Raw genomic sequence first — 25,143 nt, forward strand, 5'->3', positions numbered from 1 at the left:
CACACACAAGTTCGATGCAGATTTTCTTCTTTATTCTCTCTCACAGAGCTGAGTGATATATTGCACATACAACTGTGCAATATTCAACTTGTTATCCTTCACGACCTCTGTGACTTCATTCCACATTGCATCGGCGCAGTTCTGAGAGTTCTGGTTCAACGCCTTATAATGAAGTAAACTGCATTTTTTCCCGGATGTTTCTATTACATTTATAAGAATCGGACAGCACTGTATATATTCGCTTGACAACAAAATTATTAGCTGCCAGAATTTTCCAGAAATGTAAGTTTAGTTATAAATAAATTTTGTAGTTATTTCAAATGTCTTATGTAGACCCCGTTAAGTCTACTTTTCTCTGAAAATATTTTTATCTTTCTTTAAATACCTTTGTGGTGTATGTTATCTATGATTAAATTCGTCTTTAGTGTAAATTCCTCAGATCCAGGCTTCAAAGTTGGACAGTTAGCAGCTTCGCAAATCTGTCTTCAACAATGGGAGGACGAGGACGAGTAGGACTGTTCCCATATATTTTTTAAGCTATGTTCAAAATATTTATGAAGTTGAAAAACAATGCTGTGGAGGATCTGGGATGCAGAGTTGTCTTCAACATTGGGAGGCGGGCAGATTTGAGGCTTATTCTGGGGTCATCAATTTCATCTCATTTTCCTTTGTGGCAATCGGGCACAAATCATCACATTTCTCCCACCAAAAAACACATTTCAAATCAGATTATTGAGGAGGACAGTCCCCTCAGTTACAAGATTGGAGGGAACATGTCCCCCTCACCCCCACCCCCCGAAATTTGCGCCAGTGCTGTTACGTTAAACTCCTGTAAGTCCTTAGTTGATTCTATTTTCATCAAGTAGTTTGGACCTACCTGAGCCTCCGATCAGTTATTGGAACATTATCAGTAAGTTATTTTTAACGAAGCTACTTCTAGACCGAGTGCATCTTTAGATCAACATTCTGACAACATGTGCCCTGAGAAAAAAATGCGTAGATTCGAATGCATTGTGTGGTTTTGCTAATAAAACTCATGTTGTTTAAAATGAAAGTACGTTTATGAACCCAATTTATTTGATCTTTAAAAAAGTGCCCAAGGGAAACAACGTGGGAGTTTTTTTTTTTTTAAAGGAAGTTTAAACTCGTTGTATGATATTTTTATGTTAAAATCCTGTAAGTCCAACACAACATATTAGTTTTCTCAGGCCACGAAGGCAGTGTTCGTAGGTTTCCTTAAGAAAATTTCCCTCGATTGACATAAAAGTTTCCATTTTCTGATCAAATTTTCCATAGTGTATTGAGTGTGTAATTCCTATGACAGAAATAATGAGATAAGATTAATTTAGCAACATTAAAGGAAGTGTCAACCACATTTGTTTTGTTTATTTGATTTTTACTTTTATTTTTTACTTTTCTTCACTCAAAAAAAAAAAAAATACACCCAGCGAACAATGGGTACAAATTGTACTACTTTGAACACACACATGCACACACTATTGCTAGTGTATTGGCATATTTTTGAAGAACAGAGAAAATTTCAAGCATTTATCTTGGTCAATCAGTCAGGGCGAGCATTACCTTGGATTTTCACGTTTTATCGAAAAAAAAATCCGTTTTTCCCTTTTTGTTTAATTAAAGTACGAAATTTCTCTAGATTAGGGAAATTTCCCTCTAAACTACGAACACTGCATTAAGATTCAAACGGTATGCAAAAGCTACGTGTAATATTTGCGTTATGACGCATTTAACATGTTGTTGTTTAGGAATAAAACTTTTCCTTCAAAAATTTTGATATTTATGGCTTTTATTCTCCTTTAAATTTTGCCGTAGTAGATTTCACGAAGTTAAGCATAATAGACATTATATAGGGCCTATATATATATATATATATATATATATATATATATATATATATATATATATATATATATATATATATAATACTGTAGAAACCTTATTATAAAACAAAAACATATAAGTCTAATATGTAAACTTTAAAATATATAAGGTTTAGGATTGAATAAACATCTAAGATAAAATACTTAAATATTTTAAATTATTATAAACAGAAGACACCACATTGTTGATCATATTGATTCGTAGTACTTCACAGTCAGATTAATGGTTGACGCTAGTTGTGCTGCATTTTATCAGGTGCCAAGATATGTCGCTATTTGCAGGCAATTTGTAGACGAGCCGAAGGCTTGAGGTGGATCAACTTGTTTAAATAAGTTGTGAACATTAGTTTATTGGTGTGTTAATACGTAAATATAGCGTAGCTTAATAATAATATAATGTTTCCAAGTTGTCCTTGTGTATATTTGATATTTAGATGCTTTACATATTTTTAACAATTAATTTAGTTATACTTTGACACGAAATATAACAATTGGTATTACTGTATCTAGGCATCATACAAAAGAAGCTTATGAATGAAACCATAATTAAGTTTACGCAGCATATTTTGCAATACAAAATGAAAGCTAGCTTCCTATTAACTAAGAAAGTTTGAAAATGAAAGATTCCGTAAGAGAAAGGCTTTACAAAACAAGTTGTTTCAATCAAATTGTTCACAATAAAGAAGTGTTTCCAAGATAATCAATAGTCCTTCGTAACTACGAAATATTACTACCAGCGTCTCCTGATGAAGTAGAGAGATCTCAACAGCACCGCACTCACTGCTATATCCATTCATATCATCTTTCCCATGGTTCTTCCTATCACAGTACAATTTGCCATCAACTTTAATTTTTCTATCCAATGAAGAATGCGTCATATAATAATCCTCTAAAAGCTTTAAAAATGTCTCTGAAATATAAGCTGTATACGAAAGATATTAAGAGACTGCATACTCCAAGACAAGCACTTTGTCCACTGGCAAAAGTTGAGGACATGAGAAAACTGATGTCATTTGCTATAGACGTCCAGTGGTATCGGTCTTCTGTAAGTATTATATTCAAAAGAAGGCTTTTGGGAATGAGAGACCTGATATACAGTGCAAATCTCCCATGTTTAACTGCATTCATTATTATTGGTCAATATACGTAAGGCTGATCTGAGGGTTGCAGATCAATATACATTTCTACAGAAACTGGAACACCAAAATCACTTGTGTCATCTGTTGGTTCATGAAGTTCCATAAAGTTTATAACATTAGATAGCACAACCATTCCAACAGTATACGCAACGGTAGATGGACCAGCTTACCCATCCTGAATATCAGCAATAGCTCTGGCTGTGCCACATCCTGTTAAAGTGATCAGTATCCTCAGCACATTGACTATATCCTAATGTGTAAGAGCAGGAACAACTTTTCTTGCCAGTACGATTGCCAATGAATGCGAATCATAGTCAAATTGTTGACACGACTTCTTCTTCATTGGGTGCCTGCTGGAGATCTAGACCTGATGGTGCTCAGCTACTGTGATTTGGCTATTGAAGGTTACCTTCACTTATCCTATATTGCATCCATGAGAGTCTGGCGATATTTTCAGTGTTATTTTATATTTTCATTTAATATTATTATGAAGTTTGAAATAAAGAATCGAAAAGTAATTTTTGATATTGTCAGTCGCAGCTTTTTACAATTATTTCTTTATTATTGTTGGTTTTAATTATATATATATATATATATATATATATATATATATATATATATATATATATATATATATATATATATATATATATGTATATATATATATATATATATATATATATATATATATATATATATATCGTGTCTATGTTCAGGCATAACTTCTAAGTAGGTGCACCGATTTTCATCCTTTTTGGTTTGTTTGAAAGAGTATTCTTTTCTCATAGCCCCTTGTAAACTTTAAAAGGATTTAGTGATAGTCTTCGGATGTAGATCATGAAACTTCTCAATTTCTGACAGTATTCATATGATAATTCTGCGTATGATCTCACATAACTTGAACTTAGATACAACGATTTTGATTATTTTTTAAAAAAGAGTATTTTTTTCTTAGGTTAAAAATGAGGAAAAGAGTTCGTTTTAGGTAGTCAAACCGGTCGTGATAGAAATTAACCAATTGCGGTATTAACATTAATCGTAGTAGAGTAAATGCAATAACAAGTAGAGAGATGCCGTTTTCTGCAATCTTCTAAAATCGGTTTCTAAAATTATATTATAATATATCTCCATCCTTAACTCACCATTAATAGAGAGCTGCTGAAGACTGCAAAAAACAGCATATCTCTACTTGTTATCGCTTTTACTCTACTATGATCAACGTTAAAACCAGAAATGGTTAACTTCTATTATTTCCTAAATAGGTATCCACGTTCAAGACAACGCGCAATAACCTGTCATAGATAGAGTAATTTTCCCAAAGAACTTTACACGAAACTTCTACCTTCAGATTTTGAAGCGTTTGTTGGCACAAATTCAACGGTTACATCAAGTACACCGTTCTTACAATACACACGATTTCATTTGGTTTGCAATGAACCAAATTACTAGACTGTGCTTGTTCATCAAGTTTTGGGCCTCCAAGGGGACTATTTTGTTTGCTCATTCCCCTTATTCTCCTGATTACGTTCTTTTCTCGAAACTGCAATCGAAGCTGAAGGAGACCTAACCTCATGATATTGCAGAACTCCAAAGACTTTCGACCGAGTATTTATCTTATCGCTATTCTCGTTGACGAAATTGAAAGTTGCATGAGCGTCATACTTAATGTATTGAAGCACAAGAAATGTATTTTGAATAGCATACATACAACAACTTCTCTTTTATTAATGTGATCCACATTCTAATTTGAAAAATTATGGAACATACTGTAAGACCAGCATGGTATGACACTAAAAGTGAAGTACGCAAGTAGAATATACAATTTTATTATGGAACCTTCTGACGAAATGACACTGAACGTCCGCATTTTACAAGCCAACGAGACATTAATTCTTTTATCAAAAATCTCAGTTATGATATTTTATTAGCATATAAGAAGCAATAGGTTTCTATAAGTATGCAATACACCTGACATAACTAGACTCAAAGAGATGGGTAAAGGAAGAAAAGTGACAGCAATTTTGTGTTTCTTATTACATTTTTCAATTAAAAATTTGACTTTTTATACCTTGGTGCTTTTTTTATACACAAAATATGAAAGTTAGAATTTTCATACAGAACAGGTGAGAAAATATTTGACAATAGAAACACCAATCATAATGTTTCATGTTGTAATTCTCAGCGGTTTGTGTTTTCAAATTTTACGATTTTCTGACATGTTTTACGTGTTTTTTTCATAAAACGATTTCTCCCGTTTTATAAATAAATAAATCAAATCTTAGCCCTGGATATTTTTAATCTTTTTATAAGACAGTGAGAGAAAAAGTATTTACAGGAGCTGATTGTTTTCCATACTGTAAACAACGCATCACAAGGATGTAACTTGACAATTTGCAATAGATTGCATTTTTATCTCCTATATAAGCGGCACTTTCATCTAATGTTTTAGAATAATTTGGTTTAGAATTCCTAGCCTTCGTCTGTTAACATCGTTTCGATCATATTGCACTTTCGATCACTCGTGATATATTGATATTAGAAACAGAAGCTACTGTGAATTAATAAAAGTTGAACTCTAAGTGGTTGTGTGTAATTCAATATGCCCTGCAAGGATGTTTCAACTTCGAATGCATAAAAAAAAGATATTAAACTGTTAGTAGATAAGAAAAATCTCGATTAAAGTACACTTAAAACACAACAAAACAAAGATTTGTGTAATCAGCTTGGTTAGTTGGATTTGAGTTTAGTGTCCATTTCAACACCGAGGCTGTGGAAGACGAAGGCTAACAAATCAACATGAAAAAGAACCACATTATTTTCCACCGGGAATCAAAGTATACTTTTTGTATTTTATGTGCCTCAATGTGTTTTAATGGAGTTTTCAATTATAATTGTTCTATAATAGTATGTAAAACTATACATGTTTGTAATATGCAAATTTTACATGTCACACCTTTTTCTTTTTCCCTAAAAATCGTAAAAAATCTTAGTTTCTTCTCCAAAAAAGAAATCTGGTAACCTTATCAGCTCTATACGTTTGTCCAAATACATACAAATATATTTCAAGGAATTTTCCAAGTCTAAGTAATTAAAATTTCTAAAACTTTATTTTTGATTTTAAGAGGAAATTCCATAAATGTAACTCTTGAAGATTCTTAATCTGAAGAACTGAGCATTAGTGCTCCGCGGTTCTAAGGTACTATTAAGAAAACCTAAAATAGTATAATAAATCTCTTTAGTACATTAATGAACCCTCATACACGTATCATTACTTCTAAGCACTCTCGAAACGTAGTGTTATTGTACTTGAAGGTGTTTTTGGAGAAAGCTTGCCTGGTATTTTGTGTGTGTTTTCTCCTGGAAAGTGTTCTCGACATTGTCTCCATGAAACGAGCAGAAAACAAAGTCCTTTCAACCTGCAAGCTACGGAAGCAGAGAATAAAAAAAGAGCAGAAAGAAAAATCTCATCATAACATTTTGAGTTGATATTAGTAACTGGTGGTTTCATGGCATAGTCGTTAAGATAACAGTCGGATTATGTTTCCCTGGAGGTAAAATGTACGAAAACAAGAGCCAACCAAAAAAATTGCATTTGCCAAGATGGTGCTCGGTGGTTGCGTTCACAACAACAGAAACTCGTTGGCGAAAAGCGATGAACGTATAAAAGCTATAATCCGGTGGATGCCTCAAGGCTTACTACACAATGTATTGGGAACTCTTGGAGCTTGAGTCGAAAATTTCGGCTTAAAAGAATTTCTTCGTAAAAACGTTGTGAATATGTGTACTAAAGAACCTCCTTTCTGGTTATATAATGGCTTTGAAAATTGAAAAATTATAATAAGCACATCTTTTGCATTATGCATGTTTGGGAATTTCTGATGCTGCATGAACTTCAAGTTCTGGTCTTTTGATTGACTTCTTTCCCTTCTTTAGATAAAAGTTAAGATTTTGAAAAGTTAATAAAGATTCACTACCTGGCATTACTTATACGATTTTTTTTTTTTTTTTAGTTCTTTCATAGAGCTAATAACAATTATTTTGCTTCGGGTTTTATGTTATGATTTGACTCAATTTATTTAATGTAAAAGTTGATTAGCCATTTATATGAGATCTACAGAAGATATTTAAAGAAGTATTATTATAATAATTATTTTGTACCATAGTAGATTCAATGCAAAAATTGATGAAAATGACCGGTACTGATGAGAGATGGTGGATCAGTTACGCTTCCTAATAGAAACGACGTATGAGGCAGTTATTAGTTTCGGACACGAAAACTTGAGAAATATATAATGGTCCGTACTGCTTGTAATTGAACTGAAATTTCACTCACATCAGCGATGTATGAACAAAAACATTCTCAATGATTATTTTATAGGAAAAGGTTCATCAAGTAAGAAAAAAGCTAAAACGTTGGCGCATACGTCAGGTCTTTTATATTTGATTTGGTAAAAGAATACCTGATAGATACTGTTCTAATTTCAGCTTTAGAGAGATTATTCTAGTATATCAAAGAAATATATGATGCAAATAGAAATCTTGATAAGTTTGATGCGTATTTGCTGGATTAAAAAAAATTCTAGTACCCTCATATTTTAGACTAGCCTGGATCACAGGGACAGCAGTTCACTATTTCTCAATTCAAGCAGTTCTGCAATTGTCCTACAATAGTGGGTCAGAATCTACAAATCTACGGTTTCGATGGAATTCGAAGAGAAACTACAAGTTATTCGACTATACGTGAGTTTGCCATAAAGATATAGCAAAAAGTCCAAGTATACGTCCATTTGTATGTGAGGTCCTGACCGCCTACGTTGTTTCATATGGAAAGTACGTATAAATGGAACACTTATACAGAAAGTATTATAAAACATGCGTTTTCAGTTATACGTCTGCTGTACGTTAAGTCCAAAAACTACAGGAATTACGCATGTAACCAATCTTTTTAAGTACGCCACCTACATTTTTTTCTCAGTGTACAATATGTCACTATGCACATTTCCAAATGTTCAGAATAAATATTTGTCCTCGATCAGACAATATGTACTCGTACGCAGAGAAACTTCTCTGCAATGCGAAAGAAATAACTGAAGCATACTTCAGAAAATGAATCATTAGGAGGGGAAATGAATCATTAGAAAATGAATCTTGTTGGGAGGAATATTATTAGGAGGGTTAACTGTTTCACCATTGAGAATGAAACTCACTGTTACCAAGCTGTTGTAACCTGGGTTAATTTCAGTCATTGCGTCAAATTTTCTTTGAACTGTCTCTCCCACATATCTTCTGATAGCAGCCAGTTTCTTTCGTGCATCTTCACATTATGTATATCCACGGCTTCCGAGAGAAAGCCCAACAGTTTCAAATTTGTTGACGTTTGCAGCAATCCAACCCAAATTGTTATTTATGTATGCCATATCTCATGCGTAAAGACGATCCTAAATCTATTGATGGTTTATTCTTCTATTGCAAGTGAGCACAATCAAACAATAAAATACTCAAATGTATTAAAGAAAACAGTACACTTGCTTATAAAACCTTCTGCTACATTTGAGACTGTTCTCAGAATATAGAATGTGTGCTCAAGTCTATTAATATGGCTGCATACGTGTTTAATAAGTCCATGACTTTGAAATTAAGCGCCTAGTATCAAAATCCACCACATCCATTTCGCTTAGTTTGGAGTAATCTCGCAAAACGTGCAGTGAAGCTCCACACCTACAAAGTCCCATATTTTAACTAGTTTTTTGGTATGAAATATTAAGCTTTTAAAGAAAATTCTGTTTCCATGGGATTCCTTTTGATCAAATATATAACAAGCGATATGTAACTCAATTTCGGTAAAAAAAAAAAAAAAAATGGATTTGACGACTTTTGATACTAGGTTTTTGATACTAGTAAAAGATCTTTTTTCGCATACTGGGAGAGAAACAAGACGACTTTTAGTATAAAAAATCGGGGTGTGAAATATATCAGAATTCTGCATCATACACAAGATTTTTTGAACAAGACCACGTACGTGTTTGTTGCTTAGCCGTCATTAGCAATCTGCACAGCCGCAAACATACGGAAATCATACGTGTCCTCCGTCAGCGCGTAGAGGACACAAACAATGGATAGGTGCTGATTGCCACGGGTGCTGACTGCCACAGCCAATTATTGGTGCTGACTGCCACGACTGTCGCTGATTGTAAATATGAAGGTGCTGACTGCCACGACGGCGTGCTGACTGCCACGAACCTGGGAGAAACTGTATTTGGAAAGAGAGGAATTAATCCCTCATACTAAATTTATGATTATTAATTAATTTCGTAATCATCACAGCAAATCTATGTGGCATCCTATAAGTTACAAAGTTGCTCACTAAGTGGAACGACATACACTTGGATTTTATAAAGGGATTGTCTTTTCTGTTATATATACAATTTGCACATTTCATTGTTTATATTAATTGTTTTATTGTATTATTTAATGGATATGATGGTCTGAAGCCAGCTGACAAGGGAAGTTTGGGAGAAGCACTCGCCTGCAGAGAAATAAGCATGTCATTTGAAGGACCAATTCATGCTGATTACAACAGGTAATAAAACTTCTGTACGTTGAGAACTGTTAGAGATATTCAGCTTGGAAATTTATATGAGAAAATGAGTGGATGTACGTTTCAATGCGTTAAGGGCGTTGGCACTCTACTCAGAATTACTAAAGAACGCAATTTATCGAAATGATCTGTGTATATAACATTATAGCAATATATTTAATAGTAGTAATGATTAATTTTATGTTGATATAATCAATATGCGCTTATATAATTAATTAATAATTAATTAAAATTTGTTCCAATTTAGTGCAAGAATTAATAAAAATTTCGTTCCGAAACTTGAATATGTTATTCCCTGATTATTATTGATTAGAATGAAATGGTATTAAATTTTTCTTGAAGCTTGATTTGTTTTTAATTATCTTAAGAACTAGATATTGGAATGAAAAAATGCAACTAAACTGCACACCACAGCGCAAATCTGTTTTTTGATTACTTATATTTGTCGAAAGAGGCCAGCGATCTTCAACATTTATATATCGTTCTAAACACTGAAATGTCTTCTTCCTCTCGATATTATACTTCATCATGTATTACCAACGTACTTTATGTATTTCGAGAATAAATGTGCAAAGTGTTAACATTTTAAAAGGAACATCTGTACGCTAGCGCCACTCGCATTTTCGACGGGATGTTCTACAACTACAAGGTCCTACTATCACCTATTTCGCAGTGTATAAATATAAGTAAAGTATAAATAAACATGAATAAAAGAATAAATAATGCTATGTACTATTGCAGTCACAGGATATGTAAACATATGCCTTACTCCCTTTATCTATATGTTAGGGAAGCGTAATAAAATAGGTTTCCCCCGACATTTTAGACTTCGTTACTCGGCTGAGTAGTGTTTTCTTGTCTTCTCAAAATCAGCTAAACGGAACATTTTCCTTCTTTAAAAAGTAGTATTACTGTTTTATTACAAACAGTAATAGTTTTTAAAACTATATTGAGGAATAAGAGCTCAAGATTTAAAATTATCGCACTTTTCCGTACGGTAATCGGGTTTGGATGTACATCTGCGGACAGCCAAATTACTGTACAATTTCCATCTCTAAATCGAACAAAATCTGTTTTTAAATACTTTAGTATTTTATTTCGTAACAGAAGAAAAGACTTGATGGGTTGAAAATATATAAAGGAAGAAGTTAAAGGGTTAGTTACAAAAATAAAAATAACGCAAGTGTATTAGCGCGATATTGCGCTCATTAGTACGCGTTTTCGTGCACAGAGAAATAATAATAATAATAATAATAATAATAATAATAATAATAATAATAATAATAATAATAATAATAATAATAATAATAATAAAACGTATCAGATACTCCATAGAAACACATTATGTACCAAGCAATACAGAACAAGTAATCATTTCATTTCCTCCTTTTCTCTGCAGGTATTTATTAAATGTATTTAATTTACTGGTATTTCGTATTCTGAAAATGTACAAGAATGAAGATAAAACAAGAAATTCCCATTTATCACAAACTTTCAATACTTTTTTTCCCTTTTTCTGAGACTTCAAGGGGGTCCGAATAATGATGAGAATCTTGAAAATATTTTCATTATTTCGGTCACTGGTTCTTAACAATGGCTTAACGCCCCCACAGGCGTTTTCCTTTCTAAACGAGGCTTGGAACAAAAAGGGGCGATTGGAAGGTGTTTGAGATTTCATGACATGTTATAGTCTGTTTTCTTATTATTAGACGAAAACTATGACTTATTTTACCAATACACACAAACATACACGTATAAATATACAAAAGAATTGTGTATATATAAAACAATTATGTTCTTTATGTTCATTATTTGTCAACTGATTTGACTGTATTTAACACTTTTTCATTATTGAGATGGCAACATCGAATTAAACAACAAACATTTTCACACACGTTTTTGCGAGCGGGGGCAAGACCGACTGCGATTCTAACTCCATCTCTGGACGGAGAAATAAAACTCGTGAAAGTCCTTGACTGTTAAGTATTCTCATCCATGGCGAAGCCTGATGGTTTGAACTTGCTATTGCTTGATCACTGGGGTCCATTCGCAGACAAATTGTCCATTACAAGTTGCATGACGGATGGCAAAGGCCTAATGGTTGAGAAGATACCAAAGAATTGCACACGATTTGTGCAACCATTTGATGTGTTTTGATTCCGATCAATCAAAGATTATGGCAGGAGGTTTGTACATAGTATGAATCTTCTTCATCTGGACGTTATACTGTACCAACGAAACAATCAAATAACGTTCGTGTCCATACGAATCACTTCCGATCACCGCGATAAATAGGATTGTTTGTTTGCGTTCTGCATACGAACAAATTATAGGCCTATAACTTTTGAATCACTTGTCGAATTTGCTTTTTGCTTTGGTTCTGCGAACTGTTCTCTTGACGGATGCAACACAATTGCACATATAAAATGTTCATGGTGCAAGGGAGTATTTTGCCTGTGTCATTTCTTCATAAAACAAAAGAACAACAGTGATCAATTTTCATCTCTAACCTATGATTATTGTGAACAATGTAATGACTATTTGTATCTAACAAACCCGTTAGTTATTGCGAAACACTTTTTTCTGTTACTTCCGATAGCTTTGAATTCGTATGTCAATATTCGTTACTAATTATGTTGTACTTAACACGTATAAATGCGTATATCCTCATTTTCTCATATAAACTTCCAAGTTGAATATCTCGAACCGTTTTCAACCGTACAGGAATTTTATTAGCTTGTTATAATCAGCATGAATTGGGGCTTCAAATGGCATGCTTAGATTCTCTGCAGGCGAGTGCTTTCTCCTGAACTTCCCTTGTGAGGTGCAGCCAGCAGTGTTTTTTTGATGGAACTTTCAAGAGCTGCTCGAAACAATTTGCACAGCTGTACACAGTTCATGCTGACATACGGAGTTCACGTGAGAATACATAAATCGTACCAATTTTGTACGCACCGCTCTCTGACAAAACTGAAAGTACACTCATGTCCAAAATTATTGTCGCATATCTATAACTGTCTTCTTGTAAGAATATAATTTGATAATTTTGCAGAGTACTTTTAATACTTATATTATGTGTATAATCAGGAAATTTATATTTGTGATAAATTTCTTAGGAAAAGAATTATAAATACGAAAATCATGATGAGTAAAATAAAATGTAACCAAATGGATAAGAAAATTTTATTTTCGTTTTATTGTTCTTATTTACTGCTCTTTTGACATGAAATTTACCACATACTTGTCTTTGCCAATTATAAACATACTAATATTATAAGAAATACCGGGCGAATTCGTTATCAAATTATATTACTAGAACAACATATTTATAATCATGTGACAATAATTTTGGACATGAGTGTACATACAGAGACCTGTTCACCTTTGTTAGGTGTTGGTCTGAACAACACGATCCTAAGGATCTAGTTTCTTTTGTGCTTCTTGGCGTCCGGTAATGTTACGTCTAGCAACTTTCTCTCAGGCTCGTGGCAGTCAGCACGCCATCGTAGCAGTCAGCACCTTCATATTTGCAATCAGCGACAGTCGTGGCAGTCAGCACCAATAATTGGCTGTGGCAGTCAGCACCCGTGGCAGTCAGCACCCCACCCAAACAATCATGGTTATATACTTTGACAATCGTTATCTAGTTATCTACGGACATTACGTTGTCCTATTTTTATGTACAATTTAGATTATTTTTCAAGTTGTTTACGGACATTACACAGTCCCACTGTTATGTACGATCTAGATTATCTCTCAAGTTGTTTACGGACATTACATAGTCCTATGCTTATGTACGATTTAAATTATATATTATAAGTGTTTTACGGACATTATCCAGTCCTATTCTTATGTACGATTTAGATTATCTCTCAAATTGTTTACAGACATTACACATTCCTATTCTTATGTACGATTTAGATTATATTTCAAGTTGCTTACGGACACTACACAGTCCCATCTTATGCACTATTTAGATTATTTATCAAGTTGTTTACGGACATTACACAGTCCTATTCTTATGTACGATTGAAATTTTCTTTTAAAGTTGGAAACAATTGATAATTGAGTACAAACAATTGATAAAGATAATTGAGTACATAGCTGCACTAAAAAAATGTTCCGGAACACACTTACAAAGAGTTCATATGCTATATTTAGGTTCACCTGGCTCCAATGCAGTACGACATCCTCGCTGGTCTAGTGGCTAGATCGGGTGACCTTAAAGCTCGTAGTCTCTATTCGATTTCCGGTAGAAGAAAAATTCCGGCACAAAAATTAATATAATTTGATTATCTTTAATTAGTCTTTTGTCTCCTTTAGCCTAAAGGGCATAACCGTGGAACGCTAAACTAAAATGTATCACTTCATTTTTATTTTCTGACGCAGTACAGAAAATCTTCACCACAACCACCACCAGTTCTCCTACCCTGGCAGGAACAGCACCAGGAAATCCGCTTGGAGGCGCGGTGGTTCAATGGTAGAGTGTTCACCTCCGGTGCTTGGGGTCCCTGGTTCGATCCCAGCTAACAACGCGCTCGTGGGTTTTCTCGGGGTTCTCCCGTTTCCTCCCACTTTCATCATTCCACCATTTCATTCATTTCTCATTATCACCGTGTCCTTTAACCTAACCAGCATAAAGATGGGACGTAAAACTTAAAGATTTCATTTCATTTTTCAGGAAATCCGCTTGTAGCCAGAATTTTGAACTTTATCTTCTAAATGCATTCGATTTTTCTTTAAATGCAGTGAAAATCAATTTATTTTTCCACAGTCTTCTTTTAACTTGATACATTTTTCGGCATTTTTTTTAATTCTATAAAATAAGATTTGTCTTTTTTTTTTTTTTTTAGTTGAACGTCTAATGATTATGTGAGTTCTTTCGTGGCTAAGCGGTTAGCATGCGCGCCTTTGGCGCGGGAGAACCGGGTTCGATTCCCGGCGGGAGCTCGTGTGTTTCGGATTCCACGTTAATCAGTAGGTCCATGTCTCATATAGCCTCGTTGTTGAACGGGACGCAAAACTTAAAAATCAATTAATCAATCAATCGAGTCTAATGATTATGCATCAAGATAAAGGAAACGGTGATGATGAGATGGATGATAATGGTGGGATGGAGAAAGTGTGAAGAATCGTAAAAATCCCGAGAAAATTCACGCACGCGGTGTCTATCCACCCAAAAAAGCTTACTTGGCATGAGCTTGAATCGAACCAGGGATCCCATGTGTCAGATGTAAGCGCTCTACTACTGAGTCACAGCGGCCCCAAGAATTGTCAAATGCTGCAAAATAGGCATTTGTGTGAAGCACGATCTCTTCAACAGATGCAAATTTCTTCCACCGAGATAGGTCTTCAGACTTCTGAGAAGAAAAAGATTGGACGAAGCAAAATCTGGAGAATACTCGTATGATTGATGATTTAGTAGTTTGTAGCACAATTCGACATTTTCGGCTATAACAATTGAAGAAATATGCACTCTGGCATTGTGTTAGTGAACAAACAGAGTCATTTCTATCAGTTCTTTGTGAAGGCACTCTAATAAGGAAGCACAGAAGTGACCTAGTTTTAGCCTTTTCCAGTTAATTAGTGAAAACGATGCTACGAAAACCCAAATGAATCGTTGCTATTAATTTGACTATCGATAAGACAATTATTGTTGTTTTGGAGAACGTATTCCTCATGAAATTCACTGCTTCGATTGTTCTTTGCTTTGTAGTTAGTAACAGAATGTATGTAAATTTCATCATCAATGACATAACGCCACAGAAACTCATTTAGGGGTAGCTCGTGCACATTCCAAACACTGTCTTCAAATCACTAGCGGATCCAGAGGGATCGTTTGGTAGGGGCGGTTCGCTTCCTCGAAGATGAGCGTAGCTTCAAGGTGACCACAATTTTAATTTGCAACAATGGGACTCAAATGAATCCGGGACTGGAGGGGGCGGTTGTAAACAAGATTCCCAGGTTTCACTTTGGGACCCGAACTTGTGAGTGTTTTTGTAATGGAAGTATTTATTATGTAGATTTAAATTAAATATGTACTTCCGTTTCGGAGGCGTAACGGTGTCATGATTCACTTCACACACAGTCATCGCAACATATCAGATGCACTGTCTGGCACAGTACTTACACAAAAGGAAATACTGTATTGACGATGGCATTCATTTCAACGAAAGAGTGTACATTTTTTTTAATCAGTTATATTTTGAATAACAATTACGTGACAACAGTTAGAAAAAAGGCTCGGTCTACGCACAAAATATAATACGATGACTTTCAGTCGCACTTTTCTGCATGTTAAAGTAATGCAGCAGGACACCCCGCTAAAACACTTTATCAGGCACAAATTGCGCCATGTTCACTTAACTACAAACTGGTGTTGTTGACGCTTTAATCCACTGCCCTATACTACGAACGATACGCGATGACAGGGGTTTGCAACACATGTGTGGATACACGGAACTGTGGGACGCTCCGTTCGTTGCGCCATCTCTTGTCCACCCGCACGAATTAATTCCTAGACCAAATAGATACAAGAGTATATGTACATAGAAAGTAATATAAAATTAATCTATATTTGTGTGGAGTCCGCGAAACATAGTATAATTATAGGTATGCTTACAGCAAGAATAAAATTATATTATACTAGCCTTCGTCTATGTGGGGCTTCGTCCCCAGATCCCGAATCTGCTCGGCATACGGCCTTGCACAATATAGCAAATGCTCCTACGTGCTGCTGTGGCACAATATTTAACGTTCTCCCTCTTTCTTTCACATAGAATTAGATTGAGCAAAACTCGACCCCCTCAATTTGGGTCAGTTCAAAGCCTGTGGTAGACTGGTCGCCTAATGAGGGGGAGATTGGGACGTCTCTTGATGCCACGTGTCTCTTACTCATAGTGGCACGTACGACAGGGAAACAACAACCTACCGGCGGAGGTAAGCCTTTGGGTATCCTCCGAAATGGGCGACTAACTCGTGCCATTGGATCTGGGAGAGTACGTGCGATCTAGTCACGTCCTCAGCGACGTTGGTAATCTTTGGCTGCCGCCCCTACCGACCGAGGTGAGCTCTCGGATATCCTCCAAAATGGGCAACTAGGCGGTGCCCTTGGGTCCAGGAGATAAGGCTACGTCGTACCCCAAGACATATGAAAGAATGGGTAGCTGGTGTGTCCAAAGTGTGGGTGGGTCCAGCGCCCTACCGGGAGGATGACGGAGGTACTGCCCTCAAAGAGCCTGTAGTGCGTGCTATTGGGTCCGGGATTGGATACCTAGTATCCTAACGCACACCCGTACCTCAAGAGCGCTGAGGAAGTAAGTTCCTTCGTTCCAGTTTTGCACCCCTACTGGGTGCAGGAGCTACGATCCTACAAGGGGAGCCGCAGCTCCCAAATGACCGTTGTCTTTAAAGTTAGACACTCTACATCAGCCATTCGGTCTGTTAATGTACGGTGTACCTCTACCGTAATTATAGGAAGTTACGTATTGCTTGGACGACTCTACCGGGAGGAGAGTGTTGAATTCCTGCCTGTCGGGAGACTGAACGGAGGTGAGGGAGGGGCAAATCCTAGGAATCTAGGTAACGGCTTTGATCCCGCGGAAGGGAGGAAGCTCTGTAGGATAAGGGACGGCACCAAAATCAAATGGTGACTTAACATGTACCATTGGATCTGGGACGAGATGCGGAAGTATCTCGACGTGTGCGTGGTACTTGTACACGACAAGGCGGTTGCCATTTGAATGATAGAGGTTTGCAGGGTCGGGATTTAATAAGCTCTCTCGGGCATTGCCTGGGGCCCCGGGTTTGGGTTGGACTCTGCCGGGCTGTGGTCATACTGTGGGATTCGGTAGCTAATGGGAGCCAATCCCAGGAATCTGGGTAACGGTGAATATGGCGGGAGGTGAGCTTGCCGTATAACGCTCGGGCGCCATGTCTGCAGAGCATGGTAGGACTGGCTCGCTAGCAGTCTGCCTCCACTAGTAGGTTAACTGGTAGGCACTCAGGACTTATATCTGGTCGCGTAGTGCGCGCATCCCACTCCTTCAATGAATGAAGATTACAACGCGTCGGCGAGTCAGGGTTAGGGCACAAATCCTGGCGGCGCACCATGTGCACGTAGATACTAATCCAGTATCGAGGAACTACGGGCGGGGTGTCTAAGTTGGTGGAACCCGTCCATTAAAGAGACCGAAAGGTCTCGAGCATGCCCTCCATCCATACAATTAAGCATGGAAGTAGTAGACCATTAGCTTCAACGTGAGCTAAAACTGTCACGAAATTCAAACACCTCATAGTCATTTTAATGAACCACCCCCTACCTCGTTTTCCTTCTCTTCTACATTACGTGAAAAAAGCTCAAATATATGTTGAATTATTTTAAATGAAAAATCAAATTACCAACTTTCATGTTTCAAACCGCAATGGATCCCGAGATATGGACATCTAATAATAATAATAATAATAATAATAATAATAATAATAATAATAATAATAATAATAATAATAATAATAATAATAATAATAAGAAGAAGAAGAAGAAGAAGAATCCCACCCTTCTAGGTATTTTCTTCCCTTCTAGGTAAAATTTTTAAAAAACGCAGGAGTACGTATTGAATTATTTTAAGTGGAAAGTCCATATAATAAATTTCATGTTTCTAATCTTCAAAGATTCTTAGATATTGATATCTTATTATCACGTCACATTTTTCTTTCCATCTCTTATTTTCTCCGTTTTACTAAAATATCAAAAAACGTTGAAACGCGTCTCAAATTATTTTAAATGAGAAATCCAAATGCCAAATTTCAAGTCTCTAGTCTTAACGAATTCGAAGAGATGGCCATTTTATTAAAATAATTTCCACCCCATTCTCCCTTCCTTTCTTCGAACTTCAACAAAAAAAAAACTTCCTTAGTGATAACCTACGTAACAAGTCTTATCTACTGTCCTAATTTCAAGTTTCTACCTTAAGCAGTTTGGCCTGTGCGAAGTTCCTCACTCAGGAATTCGTCTTTTATACATGAATTACAATAACAGCTTGTTATTTGTCAAGAAAAGATGAAATGCCATTAGAAGTCACAATAAATCCCTGGTCCCTTCCTAATATTTCCGTGTTGTACCCCAAAAGTCACGGATCTTTTTGTTGATCTAGTAGCTAGCGCACGTATCTTTGATGCATGAGGTTCTGTGGTTTAATTTCCGGTGAGTGATCATTGAACGCACTAGAGTGGTTCAGATCTAACTTTAAACTCTAGTTCTCGTTTTGTAAAGCATCGCTTTTGATAAACAACGTAAATACATGTTAATTAATCAACATACCAAAAAGTCTCCTCTCAGATTCAGAGAGCCTTTCAGTAAGGAGCGCTGAATATTTTATATTTCCCTTTATTCCAGGTAAAGGTAATTGAGGTTATGATCTGGAATTCCGAATTCCATTTCATGTCCTTTTTCTAGGACACAATAACACATTTTTAGTTGAAAGAGTGAGCCGTCTTACCCTCCTTCCTACAGCTGTTCGTCCAACGAATGAATCATATTCTCGCTCCTTTGGGGCTTATGGTGACCGCCCCAAGGAACTAGGGAGAGAAGTATTCACATTTTAAATATGTCTGTATTAAGTACTATTAAGTACCACACATTTTAATTAGACTCTGCTATGCTTGTCACACAGATTGGATCGGTAGGGAAAAGACCATACTAGTATTTCCCAATGATAAATGCTGGAAGTTCAAAAAACTCTTTGGAAGGGGTAGTCGTCCCCTCCGCCCTCCCTGTGGATCCGCCAGTGCTTCAAATGTTCATGCGATTTTGTTTTGGTCAATAATGAGCGATCGAGGACTCACCTTCCTGATAGCTTCCTGGTACCTCAATATTCATGAAGAATATTAAAAGCATTCCCGACTGAGAGGGTTAAAATCTTAGTTACATCGCGTACTTTCCATTGACGATCTTTCAATGCAATATCATGAGTTTTATTAACAATTTCTGAGCTCCTTCGTGACTAAACGGTTAGCGTACTCGCCCTTGGCGTAGGAGACCCGGGTTCGATTCCCGACGGGAGCTCATGTGGTTCGGATTCCACGTTAATCAGTAGGTCCTATCTGATATAGCCTCGCTACTGTAAGGGAAGTTAAACTCAAAATCAACTCAAATCAATTTCTTAGCGTACGGAATGTTTTCACATATGTGCCTTCCCTTGAACGTCCCGAACTCTGAACACAGTTCCTACTCGTACGACCACAACTGCACCATTCCACGAGATGGAGCAGTTTTTCCCTAATACTTTTCAAGCTTTCCCCCCTGATTTCCTTAATTGCTTTCCTTCGCAAAAGGTAGTGCTTAATCAAAACACAAAGTCAACTTTTTTTTTCCTTTTCCAAGCTCTAAACACGCACGGTTTCGAGCACTGTCAACAAGAGTATAAGAAACAAAAAGCAATCGAAATTTTCTGATTTTATTTATTGAAGATGGTCAACTTAAACTATAAAATGAAGCCTGCGATCGAGGTCAATCACGAATTTATCAAGCATTCCTCCCAGTATTCAACTATCAAAGGTTGATAGATAACATTATATTTTATTATTGAAACATTTAGGATGCTTTTTTTCTTCTCCGCTGGAACCCAATGTATCCTAATACAGACTAACATGTACGTAATAGAATATGTTTTAATCTTCTCTTTGTCTCTTTTATTTCCTGACTCACATACTCCACGCAGCCTATTCAAACGGAGAGAAGAAAAAAATGAAAGATAGAAGCTTCAGACCAATTCTTTGTTATGTTAAAATCGAAATACATTTGTGTAGCCGACTTTTCCTATTTCATTTTCTTTCTAGGATTTGTGCTGTGACTCAATCAGGTGGCTTTCGGTGAGTGTTGCGGGTACTTGAAGATTGTGGGTTGGGATGGGACAAAGAAGTGAAAGGTTCGTTGGAGTGGAAGAAGAAAGTGTGCTTCAAAGAGAAAGGAAAAGAAAATGAAAGAGAAAAACAAGAAAATTGAGAAATGGCCCTGACAACCTCGTAACGACATCACAAACAAACCCGCCAAAGTCGACCTCCAGCTGTTTCATCGATAATGGTTTTACAAAATCGATTTTCTATGAGTTCAAGTTAAGGCGAGAAATGATTTTCAAGAGAATAGTTTTTTTTTTCCTCTTATGCCAACAAGGACAAAGATTAAGAAAGAACTTGGGAGAAGCTTTTTTTTTTTTTTTTTTGGTATTTGCGTTTTTGAACTTCAGAATCAAATATAAATTAATGACATAAACTACCAATGACAACGAAATCAAACCGTTAGAGCTCCCTCTTGGATATATGATTAACGTGCATGCCTTCGGCGCGAGAGACCCACTTTAGATTCCCATTAGGAGTTCATGTTCTTTAGATTCCACGTTCAGCTGTAGGTCTATGTCTCAAATAGTCTCGGTGTTGAAATTTATGTTAAATTCTAATTCAATGAACCATCTTTGATTGAAAAGTGGTCTCACTTTGTAGCCGAAAAGAATTCAAGGAAGCACACCTGAAAATGTAACTAAAATGTGTCCCAAAACAAAATGTAGCAAATGGAAAACGCATTGGGTAGAACAGAAAATCTTTTTCCACTAATAAGTTTTGTATATATGTTGCGGCATATATATTCAGTACAAGTTTCAAAGATTAACCAGCACGTCCAGAAAGAAAGTAAAGGACTTTTATCTTAATACCTGTCATAAGACGAGTTACAATGTGTTTGTTCAACTTAGCGCTAGCATATTTCCACTTCCGTTTGAATTGTTGGATGGATGAAGTTTCTTCCTACCTACGCCTGTTTCGAGTTTCTTTTCATAGCTGCCCAATATTTTCAATAGGGCGAACTTCGTGACAGTTCAGTTGATTGTGAGATTTTGGGACAACGTTCACATAATTGTATTCATACCGTGTTAAAGGCCATCGACTGTAATGTGGAGTAGCCAGCTCGGACCAAAAAAACGGTATTAACATTATATTTTCTAACGAAAGGCAGAAGCCGTTTTTATAAATACTCCAAAACGTTAATTTCTTGATCAATTGCACATGAAGTGATGAACTTGTCGTTGTTGCGTCCATAGGAACAAATTGTCTGGTGTATCAAAAACGTTTATAGGAACATGTGTAGTGCGTTTTGTTCTCACTTCTATCGACACCTCCATTCGATTCTTTCCATGTAATATTACGGTCCTGGTAGTTTTTGACTGTCAACTGGCACATACGTAGGCTTCCTGCCACATATCAACTTGTTTCTTGAAACACACAATTATGTCTCTTAAAGCATTTTTGTTCAATGTCTCATCATTTCTAAAGCTGCATATGGCCGTTCAGGATTTTCTTCATATTTGTGAATCACTTGTTTATGTGTCTGCAGTTGTTTTGATGCCATATCCAACGACTGCTTGGCCAGCACCAAGTGTCTGTTAGATACTCATAACTGTATGTTTCAAGTCTAGTATGAAATTCCTCTATTTTTTTTCCGCACCATTAATTTCCGAAGAAGTTTTTATATTTTTTTCTAGGACACATTTTAGATAGTCCTCCTATTAAGGAATTACTAGATATAATCTTCCTTTATTGATTTTAGCAAATACGTGTAACCGACCAGTTATAAACTTTTTATTTCTGTTGTACTTTGATTTCAAATTTAACATTAATTGTCAAAGAACATAAACAAAAAAGGAAAGAATTTCTTCATATAATTTTAGGTAAAATATCTATTATAAAATGTAAAAATATGTAATTCTGTCTGCGAATTCGTTTTATGTGCTAAAAACAGTTTGACTTACATAATGAACTTCCTCATTATGTAAATCTTGCATTGACAGATTTCTTCGTCTGAATCAAATTCCGTCTTGTATATGAACCCAATTTTTCTAGGTCACTTTTTCAATGGCGTGGTTCTACGTCATAAACACAAGCACTTTGGGTAACAACCTCAGCAAAAGTAATAGCATAAAACCTCACAATACTTCTGAGATAGTATGGTGTATTACCAAATATTATATTGTTGACTGTCTCAATGTAACTTAAAAATTGAAACACATTTTTATCTTCAAATTCCAAACATCATAGTTAAAGTTAAGAAAAAAAATTCATCAAATAACAAATAACAAACTTCTCTCTGAATCTCCATAATATGAATATCTGTGCTAAAACGAAACCTCAAATAACTGTTGTAAGACAATAACTCCAATAAGAAACGCAAATATGTGTTTAAAAACTCTATCAACTGCCAAAAATGTCTTAACACATAAACCAATTCACAAACACCACATAACAACTAATCAAAAAGTTTAAATATCAATCAAACATTTGAAGCTTATATCTTTTATTCATACCTAAAATTACCAAGTTTAATTAATATAATGTAACTCTTCTATCTAAAGTATAAAAATAGTTGGTTATGTTTAAAACACTAAAAGAAATTCTCGCAATACACCCCAATTAGGATTTCAAGTATAAACCTTAAGCATAAACACATACTGTATGTATTACCCAAGTACACAACGCATTTATATCAACCTTCTCAATATTCACTTTCTTCTGACACAAATTAAAGATTAACAAGTTTGTCTCTAAATGGCTAAGTTCAAACTTCAACTTTGATGGCCTGTAATTCTGGAATCAAGTGTTTACATAGAAAAATGTTTCACATGCGTACTCAACAGGTCAAAGTTTATCACAATGCTAACTTTGATAAAGATCGAGTGGGTTCATCAGACGATATATATATATATATATATATATATATATATATATATATATATATATATATATATATATATATATATATATATATACTGTCCTTGTTATATTGATATTGGGGCCACGTGGTATGGTATTTCCACTTTCTTCATTCCACCATTTAATTTCTTTCTCATCATCACGGTCTGTCTACCTTAACCTACACGCCATAACCATGGGACGTAATATTTCATTTAATTTTTGATATTAATATTTTCATACATATCCTAATAAATTGTCATTTAGTATAAACTACTTGAAGCACATACAGAATGATTTACAACAGGAGCGTCATTTCAGATTTTGCTTGGGGGGGTGGGGCAAGACCCCTTGTATAAGTAAAATTTCGCGTTTTTCACTGATTTACTACTATTCTATTGATAAAATCTATATACATCTCAAACTCAGGGGGGAAATGCCCCTCCCTGCCCCCCCTAAATGATGCCCCTGATTTACAACTCTCTAGTTATATACAAATTTAATTTTGATATTCTTTTCTATTTCTTGTAACGTGTTCGCTACAATTACGATAAAAATTCAACAGAAAGAATTTGCAGATTACACATAGAAATGATAAATAAAATATATGTAATAAAAGCTGCTAGTAGTACTAGTTTTATGCTACATTTCACATTATTCTGAATTTTTCTTTTACATTACATTAAAACATGATTAAAACACTCAGTGTAATATATGGTTTTGCTACGTGTTATTTTCATACTCAATTTGTTTATTGGTTGTAATGTTTGAAAGTTTATTTTTATTTTTCACTTATTGTGTGGTTATTCATATTATTAAATATTGATCTTCCAAGCAATATAATTAGTGTATACCTTTATTTTATAATATGAAAATAGAATATTCAATTGTAATTGTTCAGTAAAAAAAACACACACACACACAAATGTAGATAAACCTGGACCAAAGTATAATCTATATTACCTATACGCATGATGTTTCAATTAATTAGCTACAGGAAATTAATTACCATATGGGTTATTGAAACAAACCGGAGAGTAGATTTAATATTGTGTGAAATTGAAACTTAACACTATATTCATAATGAACTTGGCACTGACAGCATGTGTCATTCAGCAACCCGTAGAGTATCTCTCTCTCTCTCTCTCTCTCTTTCTCTCTCTTTCCCTAAGGTATTGTGCGTAAGTGACGTAATAAGTCTGGGTTGTTTCAACGATAAAAATATGTGTTTTCGAGAAATAAGTTGAGGAGTTATATATGCGTAACATATAGAAGCAGATAAACATAATGTGGGAAAAAAAAAGAAATCAACATGCCTGCAACCCAGATATGGGTAATTTTCCTAATCCTCACTCACACTCACTCTCAATCGACTCCCTCACACTCACAATCAGCCGCCCTCACACTGAATCAACTTTCTCACACACTCACTCGACCTCACTCTCAAATATTGTTAATGCCCTCAGCTTCACTCACACTCAACCTCACACTCTACAAAAATTAGAGTGAATGAGAGTGAACGCGACTCACTTGAGATAAAAAATCAATGAGGGTGCCCATCTTTGCTACAGTCATTATAAACAAACTTCTACAAATTGTGAGGATCTACACTATCGATTCCGTGATTATTCTCTCTCCTGGATATGATTTAGATCAGTCGTTTCCAATGGGATGATTTGGAATTACAGAAAGAGTTCAAAAAACTGACAGAAACTTTTCGTTGATAAAAATGGTGATGGCAGCCAAAACACCATTGATGCCGTGTTCAGTA

The 25,143-nt window shown here is 35.4% G+C and overlaps 1 long non-coding RNA gene across 2 annotated transcripts in view; it reads right to left on the reverse strand.

Moving 5' to 3' along the window:
• LOC145665789 (uncharacterized) overlaps positions 1-23,228 on the reverse strand; it is a 131,549-nt gene extending 108,321 nt beyond the window's left edge. For both annotated transcript variants that reach the window (XR_014127650.1, XR_014127649.1), the window contains exon 1: positions 23,133-23,228. This is a non-coding gene — a long non-coding RNA (uncharacterized LOC145665789). The remainder of the gene's footprint in view (positions 1-23,132) is intronic.
• Positions 23,229-25,143: the final 1,915 nt, after the last annotated feature.

Source organism: Thermobia domestica, chromosome 12, assembly GCF_964235325.1.
Source record: "Thermobia domestica chromosome 12, izTheDome1.hap1.1, whole genome shotgun sequence".
Lineage (NCBI taxonomy): Eukaryota > Metazoa > Arthropoda > Insecta > Zygentoma > Lepismatidae > Thermobia > Thermobia domestica.